A 16,442-nucleotide genomic window follows, 5' to 3' on the forward strand; every position below is an offset into this window, starting at 1 on the left:
ATAGGCCTTTCAATTATTGGCGAGCACGCAGCTGACTCTGGCATGCACCTGCCGAACGAAATATCGCGCAAGATCACGATGATGTCAGGACGCACGCCTGATGTCTTCGCGCGTCATTTTACATTCTGGCGTGTTGGGACGTGCACCCACATGCTGAATGTAAAATTCTGGCCTACGGGTCTGTGTGGAGGAAAGCTCGCCTGAAGGATATAAGAAGGGAAGCTAGTTTTGAAATGCTAAATAGGTAAACATGGGGGAAGTCTTAGAATGTGAGGTGTAAAGGGAACATGCGCATTTTTAAATAGACCAGAGTAGCTTGAATTGAAAAGACGGGGTGAAATGTTACACCTAGCCAGAAGCAGCTAAGAAACAGTGTTTTTTATTTTTCCCAAAGATTATGGTAAAATTAGTACAATGATAGATTTTTTATTATTAGAGAGGGAAAGTCCAAAAAAACAATGGGAATTTGCATTCAAAGGAGAAAATATATATAAAGGAGAGAAGGCTGTGTGGAAGAGAAGGAATTCTAAGATCTTACAAGTGTGAAAAGCCTCCAGCATCTAAGCCTCAAACTGCTGTCTGCAAAGAATTGAAGGTGAGAAAAACTCACTTTGAATTTGACTGTTAAGAGTATCATGTTACTTTGCCTGTGTCTTTTAAAATCTATGTGTCTTACTATTGCCTCGATGGAGGTGTAACTGGGAGTCAGATTAATGAGGGGATTTAGAAGTTATTATAGTAGTAATTTGTAGATATATGTCTATACTTCAAATCTTTTTCTTTTAATAAATATTTAATTTAGTTTTGTAAGAAATCTATAAGACTCGGTGGTCTTATTACTACTGAACTCAAGGCACACATCTCGAAATATACAAATTGCAAAACAGTTGTGGCAGTTGTTTTAAGTTTCCCTTTGGGATTTGAGCAGCTCAGCATTTACCATCGGCTGTGCCATTACATCCCATCTTGGTCCAACACATTGTACAATGGCTTTTGTAAATGTTTAAGCATTGGGTGAAAGAAGCCAGTTGTGTAGCTCAGTGCAATAAATGACAGTTCCTCTAATTTTTGTGCAGACATATGTTCTTCTGAAATATACTGCAGTTGCAATTTATATGGCCATTTGTGTAGGATTAGCTTTTCGCTGCATTTCACTCTGTTCTCGGTTGTGTTTATGTGCATGCTGAACATTTATTTCGCAGGGTAGATCAGGAAGACATGTGTGCAAAGATGAGTGCAGCTTAAGGCTTCCTAATAATCGAGTGAGGAGTTGCTCTGTAATATTGAAGACAATGACCACCCTTGCTTCCACAATTTGCCCTCAGTTCATTACATTCTACTTCTCTTCAATGTACACTTACTAACCATACACAAGGGCTAGTGAAACAATAATGTGGGTTCTTTATTTTCACTGAGAGCTAAGTATAGTGCATCTGACTTCCACCACTGCTACTTATAGATTGACTACAAGTCATGGGACTACTCCATTACATTCTGACGAGGTAGTCATGATTGACAGTAGTTTAAGATATGCATATACCTTAAAGGTACATGCACATTATATTACATCCCCTTTTCTAACTAAAGGTTTTACCTTTAAAGAATCAACCTATTTACATGAAAGCAAGAGAAAATAGCATTGTGTCTGAATGTACTTTAACACAGAGCAGTAAATTTACAAGTCTCTGAAAATATTGGTGGTGTGCTTATCCATTCAACTTTTGTAATGGTGACCTTTGCTCGAGGCTGCTCTACGTTTTCAGAGTGTTGGTTAGGGGTACTTCGGTTGTGTTGCACCTTAGTCTGTGAGCAGAATTTAGCCCTCGATGGACAAGTGGGCCCTACCAGCTCGGCGGCGGGTGGACAGCCGACCCTCACTTCTGAAACGGGGCCGCTGCCATTTTGAGTGGGCGGCACGATTAAGGCCTGCCCAGTGGTCTGCCCGATCAGCAGCGCTATGCGCTTCCTCTGCAGGGGGGGGATCCCCAACTGTCAAAGTGCGCTCCCAGAGTGTTTACTGACAGGTAAGAAAAGTCAGAAAATAGTGAAATATTAACATTATTAACATGTCTCCCTCATGTAACAGCTGATTTCACCTTCCTGAAGATTTAAAGGGACCGGGTTGACGTCGGGGGTTCCTCCCAACGTCATCCCACGTCATTTTCCTCTCGGCGAGTGGGCCCCGTCCCCAAGTCGCTGAGGGGAAAATCCTTCAGTGTGTTCTAGTCACAATATACCTGGTGTTTCTGGTTGTGGTATTGTTCTGATTTAGCATCTGTTTTGTAGCATTGTCATGCTATATGGTGTTTGCACTGATACGACCTTGATACTGGGCATATGCTGATGATTTCTACTGCATTCCCGGTGCCATCAGTTGGATGTTGTGCTCAAACTTTCTGTCCGATGTTCAGGCTGGGTAATTCGTTACCCTCATGCTGGTCGTGGACATCTTTAATCTTCCCCCATTTTTCAAGTAGTGCATCTCATACACCTCGGAATATCATGAATGATGACTGTGAAGGCTTGTCCGTACTTGTCTACTGGATAGCATCGGTTCTGCAGTATGAAGTTCGTAAGTTCGGAATGGGTGTACATATTCGGTTCAAACAGTGTCGTGTAGCCTTTTGGCTGATGATCTGAATTGTAGTGTTGGAGGGACTACTCCCAGTGTAAATACAAGGGGCAGAATTCTTACTTCGATGGGCGGGCGGGCCCCACTGGCTCGGCGGCGGGCGGGCAGCCAAACCCCGCCGCCGAAACGGGGCCTGCCGCCATTTTAAGTGGGTGGGCTAATTAAGGCCTGCCCAGTGGCCTGCCCAACAGGAAGCACTGTGCACTTCGTGTGCGGGGGGGGAGGGATTCCCCATCTGTCAAAGTGCGCTCTTTCGCGCACTCCCTGAGGCAAAGTCCTGTCTCAGGGAGATTTGTGAAAGGTAAGTAAACTCTAAAAATAGATAAATATTAGAATTATTAACATGTCCCCCTCATGTAACAATGTCACACAAAATGGGACATGTTAATAATAAACACAAAATTTATTACATTTTTAAAATACGGACATGAAACTTCATCCCACAGTGGATGAATTTTCATTAATAACCTGCAGCCCACTAGGGCTCCTGGCCTGCCCACCAGCCTTAAAGTTGGCCAGGCAGGATGTTTAATAAGGTTAATTAGCCTGTCAAAGGCCTTGATTGGCCATTGACAGGTCGGCGGGCAGACAGCTGATTTCACTGTCCTCCCGCCTTCATAAATATTTAAAGGGACTGGGATGACATCGGGGGTTCCTCCCAACGTCATCCCGCGTCATTTTCCCGTTGGTGAGTGGGACCCACCCCCAAATCACCGAGGGGAAAATCCTGGCCAAGGTGGTGCACCTTGTGTCTCTGGTCCTTGTCACTGTCTTGACGATACCATGGATGGTGACTAAGGACAGGTCCTTGCACACTGCTTGGCCTGTGATCACTTGACTCATGGTGTGCACAATATAAAACATCTGGGATAATCAGGGTGAGTTGTTGTAATTCGTAAAAGATGGAGGGGTGGCTCTGTTTTAATAGCACATTAGAGAGAGATGACCTAAGTTCAGGAAACCTGGATGTAGAAGTGGTTTGGGTCGAGATAAGAAATGATAAATGCAAGAAGTCACCTGTGGGAGTGGTGTACAGGCCCCCTAATTATAACTATCCAGTAGGACAAGAGTATAAAAGAAGGGATAATGGGAGCATGCCAGAAAGGTGCAGCAATAATCATTGGGGATTTTAATCTACAAAAAGACTGGAAAAATCAGATGGGCAAAGGTAGCATAGATGAGGAGTTCATAGAATGTTTTTGCGATAGTTTCTTAGAATAGCACATTCTGGAGCCAACCACAGAGCAGGCTATACCAGACCTGGTGTTGTGTAACAAGGTAGGATTAATTGATAACCTCAGTGAAGGCACCCCTAGGTATTTTATTTTCATTTTGAGTAAGAAACAAGTGCATTCAAGACTGTATTTTAAAATTAAATAAGGGCAATTATGAGGGCATGAAAGCAGAGCTAGCTAAAACGAACTGGAAAATTAGGTTAAAGGATAGGTCAATAGATGTTCAGTGGCAGACATTTAAAGACATTTCAGAATACAGAAAATAGATAGATTCCAATGAGAAAGAAAAATTCCAAGGTGGGGGCACCATTTGTTGTTGACTAAGAAAGACAAAGACAGTATCAAACTTAAAGAAAAAACAAACAGGGGAGAATTTTCCCCCCTATCCCCTCGGGGAGATTAGTTTAAGTGTTAAAAAGCTGAAAAAAAAGAAAAAAATTTAAGACATGTCCCCTCATTTGACAGCATCACGTGAGCTGGGACAGCTCAATGAATTTTTAAAATTTTTTTATTCAATTTGTTAACACTTCATGAAACCTCATCCCACCCGTGGATGAGGTTCCATGAAAAATGCGAAGGCCGCCTGGGCTCTTCGCCTGCCCGCCAACCTTAAAGGTTGGATGGGCAGCTCAGTTTATTAGTTTAATTAGTTTTTAAATTGCCTTAATAATGACAGTTCGGCAGACACACAGCCGACTCGGCTGCTCATCCGCCGAACTGAAAATCTAATTGACATGCAGTGACATCGGCATGTATGCCCGCCCGACGTCACCCCGTGTCATTTTACGCCTCAGCAAGTGAAGGCTTGTCCGTACTTGTCTACTGAGCCAAAAATTCTGGCCATAATTATGCAAAGACGGGTGGCATGTCAGAAGATTGAAAAGACTAAAAGATTAATAGGGAAAAAAATAGAGTACAAGAGAAAGCTTGCTAGTAACAAAGATGGATCTATAGATTTTTAAAAAAGAGTTAACAAAGTGAGCATAGGAACTATAGAAAGTACTTCTGGAGAACTGATAATGGAAAGTAGGGAGACGGTGGATGAATTAAACAGGTATTTTGCTTTGGTCGTCACTATAGAGAACACAAGTAGCATCCTGGAAATCGCGGTAAATCAGGAAATGGAAGGGAGGGAAGGGAGGAAATCAGGAAAATTACAATTGCCAGGGAAGTGATATTAAGCAAATTGTTGGGGCTGCGGGCTGACAAATCCCCATGTTCAGATGGACTTAACCCTAAGGTCTTGAAAGAAGTGGCGAGTGAGATAGTTGATGCAATGGTTTTAATTTTCCAAAATTCCCTAGGTTCGGGGAAGGTTCCATTAGATTGGAAAATAGCAAGTGTAGCTCCTTTATTCAAAAAGGGAGGGAGACAGAAAGCAGGAAACTATAGGCTGGTTAGCCTAACATCTGTCATAGGGAAAATGTTAGAAGCTTTTATTAAAGATGCTATAGCAGGGCACTTAGAAAAATTCAACACAATCAGAGTCAACAAGGTTTTGTAAAAGGGAAATCATGTTTATTTATTGGAGTTCTTTGAAGGAGTCACATGTGCTGTGGATGAAGGGGAACTAGTGGATGCACTAGTAGATTTCCAGAAGGCATTTGATGAAGTGCCACATCAAAAATTATTGCAGAAAATAAAGGTTCATGGTGTAGGGGAGGACATATTGGCATGGATGGAAGATTGGCTAGCTAACAGGAAGCAGAGAGTTAACATAAATGCGTCTTTTACTGGTTAGCAGGATGCGATGGAGTGGTGTGCCACAAGGATCAGTGCTGGGGCCTCAACTTTTTGCCATTGATATAAATGACTTGGATGAAGGGACCAAAGGAATGGTTGCTGAATTTGCTGACAACACAAAGATACGTCGGAAAGTAAATTATGAAGAGGATGTAAGGAGGCTACAAAGTGACATAGATAGGTTAAACGAGTAGGCAAAGATCTAGAAAATGGAGTATAATGTCGGCAAATGTGAAATCATTCATTTTGGCAGAAAGAATAAAAGAAAATCTTATTGTCTAAATGGTGAGAGATTGCAGAGTTCTGAGACTCAGAGGGATCTGGATGTCCCAGTGCATAAATCACAAAAGATTACTATGCAGGTACAGTAGGTAAGAGAAAAACTAATAGAATGTTATCATTTACTGTGAGGGGAATTGATTACAAACGTAGGGAAGTTATGCTTCAATTGTACAGGGCACTGGTGAGACTACATCTGGAGTAGTGTGTACAGTACTGGTCTCCTTATTCAAGGAAAGATATAAATGCGTTAGAAGCAGTTCAGAGAAGGTTTACTGGACCATTACCATGAATGGGCAGGCTATCTTATGAGGAAAGGCTGGACAGGTTAGGCTTGTATCCACTGAAATTTAGAAGAGTAAGGGGCGTCTTAATTGAAACCTTCAAGATTCTGAGAGGTCTTGACAGGGTGGATGTGGAGAGGATGTTTCCTCTTGTGGGAGAATCTAGAACTAGGGGTCATAGTTTATAAGGGGCCGCTCATGTAAGACAGAGATGAGAAATTTTTTCTTTGAGGGTTGTGAGTCTTTGGAACTCTTCCTCAAAAGGCAGTGGAAGCAGAGTCTTTGAATATTTTTAAGGCAGAGCTAGATAGATTCTTGATTAACAAGGGGGTGAAACGTTATTGGGCGTAGGCAGGAATGTGGGGTTGAGGTTACATACAGATCCGCCATGAACGTATTGAATGGTGGAGTAGGGTCGAGGGGCCTACTCCTGCTCCTAATTCGTGTGTTCGTATGATACTATATATAAAAAATATAACGTACATTAGATATTAATATATCATAAAGATGGGCTAAGAAAGAGCAAGATAGATTTTAAGAGGTAAATGTGCAATGTCGAGTTAGGTTGATAATTGTTAGGATTAGGTCATATGAAACTTGGTCTTATCACTATTTAATAAGCAGGATACTGTTGAGTTTAGTCCAGCAGTATCCGGGCACAAAAGATCTGCAGCAAAATACTTCAAAATAACAAATATTGGACAGGGATATTACCTGGTTAGCAGCAAAGTTCTACCCAATACAGAAATGCAGAGGAAAGTTGAACATACTTTGTTGTTGAGCCGTAGGGTGCATGCCCATACCAATTTCTCAGCAACGTAACTTCTTAATCTCAGGAAATTTTTGAACTGATTTAGGATTTACATTATAATAACATAACATTAGATTTGACAAAATGTCTGCACTTAAAATGTTATTTTGCCTTTTTTCTCTAGTGGTGTTGCATCATATGCTGAGTATTTCCAACATTTTCTATTTTTTGTTGTCACACAGATGCAACAGGTTGCTCACTGAGAAAATTCTGGGAATCAGGTTGATATAAAATGAAACATTGATATATCTTTCACTTTAGATGCTGATCCCCTTGCTGCACAATTCCAGTACCTTTTGATTTCAGTTTTCCTGCAATATCCCAGTTCTTATTCTCTCTACTAAATGATGTAGCCCATTTTTTCCACATGCAAAAATAAATACCTTAAACTTCAGATTCATTTCAGAATCAGGTTCTTATCATATGTTGGATCCCAGCTAAAATGAATGCGGCCAAAGCACTGGTAAACACAAAACTATATTTTCGCTTAGATTACTACTTGAGCCAAAGCAAATTGGAATTGGGTATGTAAGGTTAGAGAGTTAATGGTGTCACTCAAAGATTGGTGTGGGAGAATTGGGTTTTGATTCATGAGGCAATGGCATCAGTATCGGGGAAAGTGGGAACTGTACCACTGGAGCAGTCTTCACCTGAATCGCGCTGGGACCAATATTCTGCCAAGAAGTATAACTAGGGCAATAGAGAAGGCTTTAAACCAAATAGTGAGGGCAAGGGATCAGATGAGAGAAGGTGTAATAAGTTATAAGCACAAGACAATGTGAGACAGCAAGGTAGAAATAAGAAAATTGATAATCTGAGTGTGGCAGGAAGGGACAGAGGGTACCAACCTAAGAGTCTGCCAGAAAATAAGATTAGAGGTTGCGAAAATAATAAAAAGGCTGAATTTATGGCACTCTATGAATGCACACAGCATTCACAACAAGGTAGATGAATGATGGCACAAATGGAAGTAAACAGGAATAATCTAATTGCCATTATGGAGACATGGCTGCAGGTGACCAAGGATGGGAAATGAATGCTCAAGGGTATTTGCAATTTAGGAAGGATAGGAAAAAAGGAGAAGGGTGTGGGCTGTTAATAAAGGATGAGATCAATACACTAGTGAGAGGATCTTAGATTGAAAGATCAAGATGCGGCATCAGTTTAGATGCAGCTAAGAAACAGCAAGGGGCAACAAACATTCATAGAAGTTACTTCTAGGCCACCAAACTGTAGTGATAATATAGAGCATGGTATTAATCAAGAAATTAGAGGTGCACGCAACAAAAGTAATATAGGAATCGTGGAGGACTTCAATCCACATCTCGACGTGGTAAACCTAATTAGTACTAATGCTGTGGAGGACAAATTTCTTGAATGTATACTAGATGATTTTCTAGAGCAGTTTGTTGAGAAACCAAATGAAGAACAGGGTACTTTAGATTTAGTATTGTGAGATTATTAATATTCTCGTTGTAAAGGAGCCACTCGGGAAGAGTGACCATATGATAGAATTTTACAATACATTTGAAAGTAATGGTAGTTCAGTCTGAATCTAGGGTCTTAAATCTGAACAAAGGTATGAGGGCAAATTAGCTGTGATGGATTGGGAAACTACGTCAAAAGGTATGATGATAGACAGGCAATGACTAGCATTTAAAGAATTAATGTGTTTGCAACAAATTTACATTCCTTTGAGGAACAAAAACCCAGCAAGAAAGGTGAACCAAACATGGCCAACAAGAGAAATTAAAGATTCTATCAGATCAATGGAAGAGACTTAAAGTTGCCAAAAAAAAGGAGGCCTGAAGATTGAGAGCATTTTAGAATTCAGCAAAGGAGGACCAAGAAACTGATAGAAAGAGAAAATAGAATATAAAAATAAACGAGTGAGAAACATAAAAACAGACTGTAAAAGCATCTATATAGGTATGTAAAAAGGAAAAGATTAGCAAAGTCAAATCAGAGTCCATTCCAGGCACAGCCGGGAGAATTTATAATTGGGAATAAGGAAATGGTAGAGAAACTAAACAAATACCTTAAAGTTAAAAAGTAGTACTGGAGAAATTGCTAGGACTGAAAGTTGATAATTCTCCTGAACTCGATGATCTACATCCCAGACTGTTGAAAGAGGTGGCTGGAGAGTTGGTGGATACATTGATGGTCATCTTTCTAAATTCTATACATTCTGGAACAGTTCCTGCAAATTAGAAGGTAGCAAATGTAATTCCACCGTTTAAGAAAGGAGGGAGAGAGGAAACAGAGAACTACAACCTCATAGCATGGGGTGTGGGGACCCGCCCCACACCACCCCCCCCCCCCCCCCCCCCCCCCCCCACAAACACACACCCACAAACACACACACACACACACACCAGATGTAGAAAAATGCTACAATCTATTATAGAAGATGTGATAACTAGACACTTAGAAAATAATGGTCAGATTGGGCAGAGTCAACATGGATTTATGAAAGGGAGATCATGTTTCAAGCCTTGTTTTTGAGGATGGCAGAATAGATAAGGGGGAACCAGTCGATGTGGTGTATTTGGATTTTCAGAAGCCTTTTGTTAAGGTGCTACACAGCAGATTAGTAAGCAAAATTAGAGCTCATGGAATTGGGGTAATATACTGGCATGGATTGAGAATTCAGCAGGTCTGGCAGCATCGGCGGAGAAGAAAAGAGTTGACATTTCGAGTCCTCATGACCCTTCAACAGACTGTTGAAGGGTCATGAGGACTCGAAACGTCAACTCTTTTCTTCTCCGCCGATGCTGCCAGACCTGCTGAGTTTGTCCAGGTAATTCTGTTTTTGTTTTGGATTTCCAGCATCCGTAGTTTTTTGTTTTTATCTCTGGATTGAGAATTGCTCAATGGCCAAAAAAGAGTAGAAATAAATCTGTCATTCTCAGGTTGGCAGGCTGTGAAGAGTGGGGTACTGCAGGAATCAGTGCTAGGCCCCACCTATTCACAAATATATCAATGATTTGGATATGGAGACCAAATGTAATATTTCCAAATTTGCTGATGAGACAAAACTAGACAGGAACGAGAGTTTTGAGGAGTTTGCAAAGAAGCTTCGAGGGAATTTAGGCAGGCTAATTGAGTGGGCAAGAACATGGCAGATGGAATGTAACATGGAAAAATTTAAAGTTATTTATCTTGATAGGAAAAACAGGAATGCAGAATATTTCTTAAATGGCGAGAGATTGGAAAGTGTTGATGTCCAAAGGGACCTGGGTGTTTTTGTTCATAAGTCACTGAAAGCTACCATGCAGGTGCAGCAGCAAGCAATTAGGAAGGCAAATGTTATGTTGGCTTTACTTGCAGGAGAATTTGAATACAGTAGTAAAGAAGTCTTGCTGCAATTGTATAGAGCCTTGGTGAGACAACACCTGGAGTATTGTGTGCAGTTTTTGTCTCCTTACCTAAGGAAGGATATATTTGCCATAGAGGGTGTGCAATGAAGGTTCACCAGACTGATCCCTGGGAGTCAGAATTGTCCTATGAGGAGAGATTGAGGAGACTGGGCCTATATTCTTTAGAATTAAGGATGAGAGGTGATCTTATTGAAGCATACAAAATTCTTACAAGGCTCAACAGAGTAGATGCAGAAAGGATGTTTTCCTCTGGCTGGGGGGGGGGGGTCTAGAGCCAAAGGACACAGTTTCAGGATAAGAGGTAGACTTTTTAGGACAGAGATGAGGAGGAATTTCATCACTGAGGGTGATGAATCTTTGGAATTCTCTACCCCAGAGAGCTGTGGAAGCTCAGTCATCGAGTATTTTCAAGACAGAGATTGAAAGATTTCTAGTTATCTAAGATATAGGGATCATGTCGTAAAATGACACTGAAGAAGATCAGCCATGATCTAGTTGAATAGCAGAGCAGGCTCGAGCGACCAAATGGCCTACTCCTGCTCCTATTTCCTATGTTCTAATTCCTTCGCATCCTTCCTAAAGTGTGGTGACCAGAGCTGGACACAATGCTCCAGTTCAGGCTGAACCAGCCTTTTGTATAGGTTCACCCTAACTTCTTAGCTTTTGTCATCTGCCTCTCCTTATAAAGCCCAGGATCTCAAATGCCTTATTAACCACATTCTCAATCTGCCCTGCCACCTTCAGTGACTTTTGCACATTTATCCCCAGGTCTCTCTGTTCCTGTATCCCCTTTAGTATTCTGCCCTTAAGTTGATATTGGTGTCCTCATTTGTCCTACCAAAATGAATATATATATATATATATATATATACACACCGGTTTTCGCTTGTATTATTAACCTGACACCTGTCATACACACCTTTCTTCTGGTTCATCTTACTCTCTCTCTCTTTTGTCATCCAGGGAGCTCTAGCTTTGATTGTCCTACCTTTTCCCCTCATGGGAATGAACTTAAACTGTACTCAAACCATCCGCTCTTATTGTTCTGTTAGCTTTGCCTGCCAATTTTTGATTCCAACATTCCTGGGCCACATCTGTTCTCACCCTACAGAAATTAGCTATGTAGTTTTACTTTGGAATTCTGTACCATACCTAAACCAAACGAATGATACTATGATCACCCTTCCCTAAACGTTCCCCGATTGATACTAGGTCCACTTCCTTTCCTGGGACCAAATACAACAATGCTTCCTTTCTCATTGGGCTGGTAATATAGTGATCAAGAAAATTTCTCCTGAACACACTTCAAAAATTCTTCCCCTTCTCTGCATTATCCCCAATACGTTCCAGTTTATATTAGGATAATTGAAATCCCCCTATTATTACTACTAGATAGTTTTCCCTTGCAAATTTCTACCACTATATCTTTCCCATTATTTGGTGCCTATAAAATAGTACTGTAGTGGTATTGTTTCTTAACTCTAACCAAATAAATCCTGCCCCTGATCCTTCTAGGACACGCTCTCTCTCCAGCATTGTAATATTCTCCTTAATTAATACTGACACTCTTCCTCCTTTCTTTCATTCCCTATCTTTCCTGAAAATCTTCTATCAAGAATATTTATGACACAGCCCTGCCCTTGATTTAAGCCAGGTCTCCATCAACACATGATATTCCCATGTGGTTATCTCCACCTGCAGCTCACCAGCCTTATATACCATGCTTTATGTATTTACATATATGCACTGTAAACCTAATTTAGACTTTTGTGCATCCTCTCTCACTCTAACCCCTCCTAATACCTCACTCCAGCACAATCTGTTTCTCAGAATCCTTTGTGATCTTTTTCCTCCTTTGCGGCTTTCTAGTTCCCATCCCCATGCTAATTTAGTTTAAACTCAAAATTAACTAATATAGTGTGAAGTGTCGTTCCTTCCGGTTTTAACTGTTGTTGGAGATGTTTAAAATAATAATTGTTTTTAAATTTTCTTTCCATTCCTCCTTTACCTCTCAATTTCTCTTTCTGTACCTGATTTGGCACTGAATTCATCAACTCTAATTTACTCTTCCTTTTCAGTTCTTGCTGTTCATTTCACAATCATATGTTCCTAATCCTTCAATCTGATTCAATCTGAATGAAGTGTATAGTTACTTGCTCTATTTCCCTCATTCAAGTCCCAGAAGCCATTTCCTTTAATGCAACATCATCAGTTTGCACATTCAGCAGCTGCCATTCAAAAAATATAAAAACCTAAACGTGCAAGGACTAATCCAATTAATTGCAGACACTTTAGATACACTTGTAAAGCAAATTATGGCTCATTATATTTTAAGACCACACCACATGAATTCAGGCCAATGTCTTGTACAATTATGTGCTTCTTAAATGTACCATGTACAATGTTTGGTGCTCAGTAGCTATCATTCCACAACAAAATCAACCACTGCAAAGGAGCAGTCCCTCTGTTTTTACAAGCATCTCAACTGAAGAGATTCAATGATATGTGTACAGTGTTGGATTTAACATGCAAAGAAGGAAATCTTGTAGTTTGTTACTACACCATAAGCTGCTCAACAAATATTTCAAGGTTGCTACAACAACTGGAATTAACTTCTGCGTGCAAAAAAAAACATCTCTAGTCTGCATGAAATTATGTGTTTCGAAAGATTTTAATGTTAATATTGTCCTAAACATTTCCCCTTTAATCATAACTGTGCTCTCAACTTCATTGTTCAAAGTTTTTAAATTGCGATGAAGCCCAAATACAAGCTCAATAACTCCAATAATATATAATTTGCTCCTGCTCAACATTAACCAAAGAATTGTTGTAAATAATTAGATTTTGAGTAGCATTCAAGATAGTAGTAATAGAGGACTCTTTCAAAGAGGAAGAGAACCTGACTAGAAGTAAGTTATTCTGTTGACAACTGCTAATCAAATTATATTCAATTCTAATAGTTGGCATAATGCCCATGCCTCCTGCATGTAGAAAGATATCAGCTTGGTGTCTAGGATCTTGTGGTGAGAGCAATTTCCAATTGCATTACTCACTGGGGCTACTTTGAAATCTCAGTTGGTAACGTCAGATTCAATTCTCAGTTTGAGTTAGTTGATCTCAGCAGGATATAAGAGTGGAGATACTGGGACTGCAAAGGAAAACTAGCCAATGTCACAACAGCACAAGAAATAGGTGCAGTAATAGACCATATGGCCTTTCGAACTTGCTCCACGATTCAACACAATCATGGCTGATCTTGGGCTTCAACTCCACTTCCCGGCCTGTTCACCTTATCCCTTGAATCCCTGAAGACACCAAAAATCTGTCTACCCCAGCCTTAAATGCATTCAATGATGGAGCACCACAACACTCTGGACAGAGAATTCCAAAGGTTCACAACCCTTGGAGTGAAGTAATTTCCCCTCATCTCAGTCCTAAATGACCAGCCCCTTATCCTGAGACTTTGCCCCCGCATTTTAGGTTCCCTGACCAGCAGAAACAATCTCTCAACATCTACCCTATTAAGCATGGGGAGGTGATGGCGTAGTGGCATTGTTGCTGGACTAGTAATCCAAAGACCCAAGGTAATGCTCTGGGGACCTGGGTTTGAATCTTGCCATGACAGATGGTGGAATTTGAATTCAATTTTTAAAAAAAATCTGGGAATAAAAAGTCTAATGATTGTCAATTGTTATAAAAACCCATCTGGTTCACTAATGTCCCTTTAGGGAAGGAAATCTGCTGTCCTTACCTGGTCTGGCCTACATGTGACGCCAGCTGGGGTTGGCTCTTAAATGCCCTCTGAACAGGGGCAATTAGGGATGGGCAATAAATGCTTGCCTAGCCAACGACGCCCACATCCAATGAATTAAAAAAAAAAGCTCCTTCAGAATCTTGTACATTCTTATAAACTCAAGAGAAAATAGACCAAAGTCTCTCATCACCGGACAACCCCTCATCCCAGGAGCCAATTTAGTTGTCTTAAATGCGGACTCCAAAACTGCCCCTGCTACCAATCGTTACACATTGAGCCCTGTTATAATGTGGGGCTATGTGTAAGGCAAAGGCATAATTCAGTTTGGTTCAAAGGATCATGACAGCGCAAGAGACCATTCAGCCCATCATGACTCCTCTGATTCTCTCAACCAGCAATTCACTTAATGTCATTATCCCGTCTTCTCTGTAACCCTGCTCATTATTCCTTTTCAGATAACAGTCTAATTCCCTTATTAAATGCTTCAATTGAACCAGCCTCCACCACACCCTCAGGCAGTGCATTCCAGATCTGAACCACTCACTGCGTGAAAAGCTTTTTCCTCATATCCCTTTCGTTCCTTTTGCCAATTACTTTAACTCTGTGCCACATGCCTTTTCATTCTCAATTCTTTCACGAGTGGGAACAGTTTCTCCCTATCTACTCTGTCCAGACCCCTCATGATTTTGAATGCCTCTTTCTAATCTCCTCTCAGCATTTATTACTCCAAGGAAAACAGTTCGAAATTATCAACTTCTAGTTGTAGTCTGTCTAGTTGCTAAATGGGTTTGTTGAAGTATCAGCAGGAGTCCTGTGTGAAAAGTACACCCCTCTCCCACCAGCAGGAATTATCCACTGCATAGGACACAAGGCAAAGAAAGACAAGTGCCATTCCCACTATTACAAATATTTGGTTTATGATTGATTTGCAGTTAGTTAGACTGAAGCACAATACAAATAGCATTTACAGTGCTGCTATTATTCCCCCTTTCCTAGAAATGAGGATGAGAAAAGAAAAATAAATATTATTCCTACACAGTGCCACTTTTATTGCACACATGGAAAGGCTATGTAGAAAATACCTCAGAATGATGAAAGTTAAATAAAAATATCTTCATGCGTCACGTTCAAACTCACTACTCATGACAACTATTTGAAACTTTCAAAAATACCAGCAGAAATAGAACAAACAGCTGATTTGAAGTCCCAGATAGCAGGCCCGTGCTGATCCACAACCCCGACAACATTCACACACAAGCACCTAACACCAATAGTAACATTAACCAAATCACAGTGAAATATTCTTTCAAGCTCAGGGACAAATTTACAGGAGGGCCCTCGATTGTTAATTTAATATTAATTGTGTTTCATTGTAGGCAGTTGGAAGGAATTAACTGGGGATTCACTTGTGCCCCATAAATAAATGCTGACAAACAGTGATCGTTAGGTTAGGAGGTGCTTGTTTGTAATCTGTAACTGTGTAAATGCTTATAAAAATATGTAAAGATTGGTAACAGTTACATCCTTTACCAACTGGACTATAAAATTATGAACTAAGAGAAATTGATGTTAACTCAAAACACTTACTCATTACTCGGAGAACACCACAGATCCTGGTATAATAGGTAATATAATATGCAACTCATAAGCCAAGAATCTAAATGGGTCCAAGAGCAAAGGGATCTCGGAGTACAAATACACAAATCACAGCAAGCAGTGATGCAAATTAATAAAGTCATTTAAAATAACAAGACAAGGGGCTAAAGTTTATTTCTCGAAAGGCAAAATTGAAAAGTAGATGAGTTATGCTAAACTTGTGGTTAGTGCTTCAACTGTAGTCTATGGACCAATGTACACTCCTGATCACCATATTATAGAAAGGATGTAGAGGCACTGGAGAGGGTACATAAAGAGGTTTACACAGATGATACTAGAACTTCAAGATTATATTTATAAGGAAAGGATGAACAGGCTGATTCGCTTTTCCCCTGAAAAAAGCAGCTCAGGGTAACCTAATATTATTAAAATTATGAAAGGTTTTGACAGAGTAGACATAGGGAGAGTGTGTTTCTGCATATGGGGAAAAAGCCACCCATATCAGGTACTAAGAAATCAAATAGGGAGATTGGTGGGGGGGGTGAGGGTGGTGGTGTGGAGAAATGATGGCGTAGTGTTAATAACGTTGAAATGATGGCGTAGTGTTAATAGCGCTGTACTAATAATCTACAGGCCCAGGCTAATGCTCTGGGGACACACGTTCAAATCCCACCGTGGTACCAGGTGGAATTTAAATTCAGTTAATACATTTGGAATTGGAAGCTAGT

The 16,442-nt window shown here is 40.5% G+C and overlaps 1 protein-coding gene across 4 annotated transcripts in view; it reads right to left on the reverse strand.

Annotated features, from left to right (window-relative positions):
* The window catches only part of pam (peptidylglycine alpha-amidating monooxygenase), a 347,354-nt gene that overhangs the window by 250,417 nt on the left and 80,495 nt on the right, over positions 1-16,442 (reverse strand). Inside the window, exon 3 of one of the 4 annotated variants that reach the window (XM_041185951.1) lies at positions 9,023-9,184. The exons of the other annotated variants lie outside the window; for them this stretch is intronic. The gene's annotated coding sequence lies outside the window, so the exon portion shown is untranslated. The remainder of the gene's footprint in view (positions 1-9,022; positions 9,185-16,442) is intronic. 4 annotated transcript variants of the gene reach the window in all.

The sequence above is a fragment of the Carcharodon carcharias genome, chromosome 4, assembly GCF_017639515.1.
Source record: "Carcharodon carcharias isolate sCarCar2 chromosome 4, sCarCar2.pri, whole genome shotgun sequence".
Lineage (NCBI taxonomy): Eukaryota > Metazoa > Chordata > Chondrichthyes > Lamniformes > Lamnidae > Carcharodon > Carcharodon carcharias.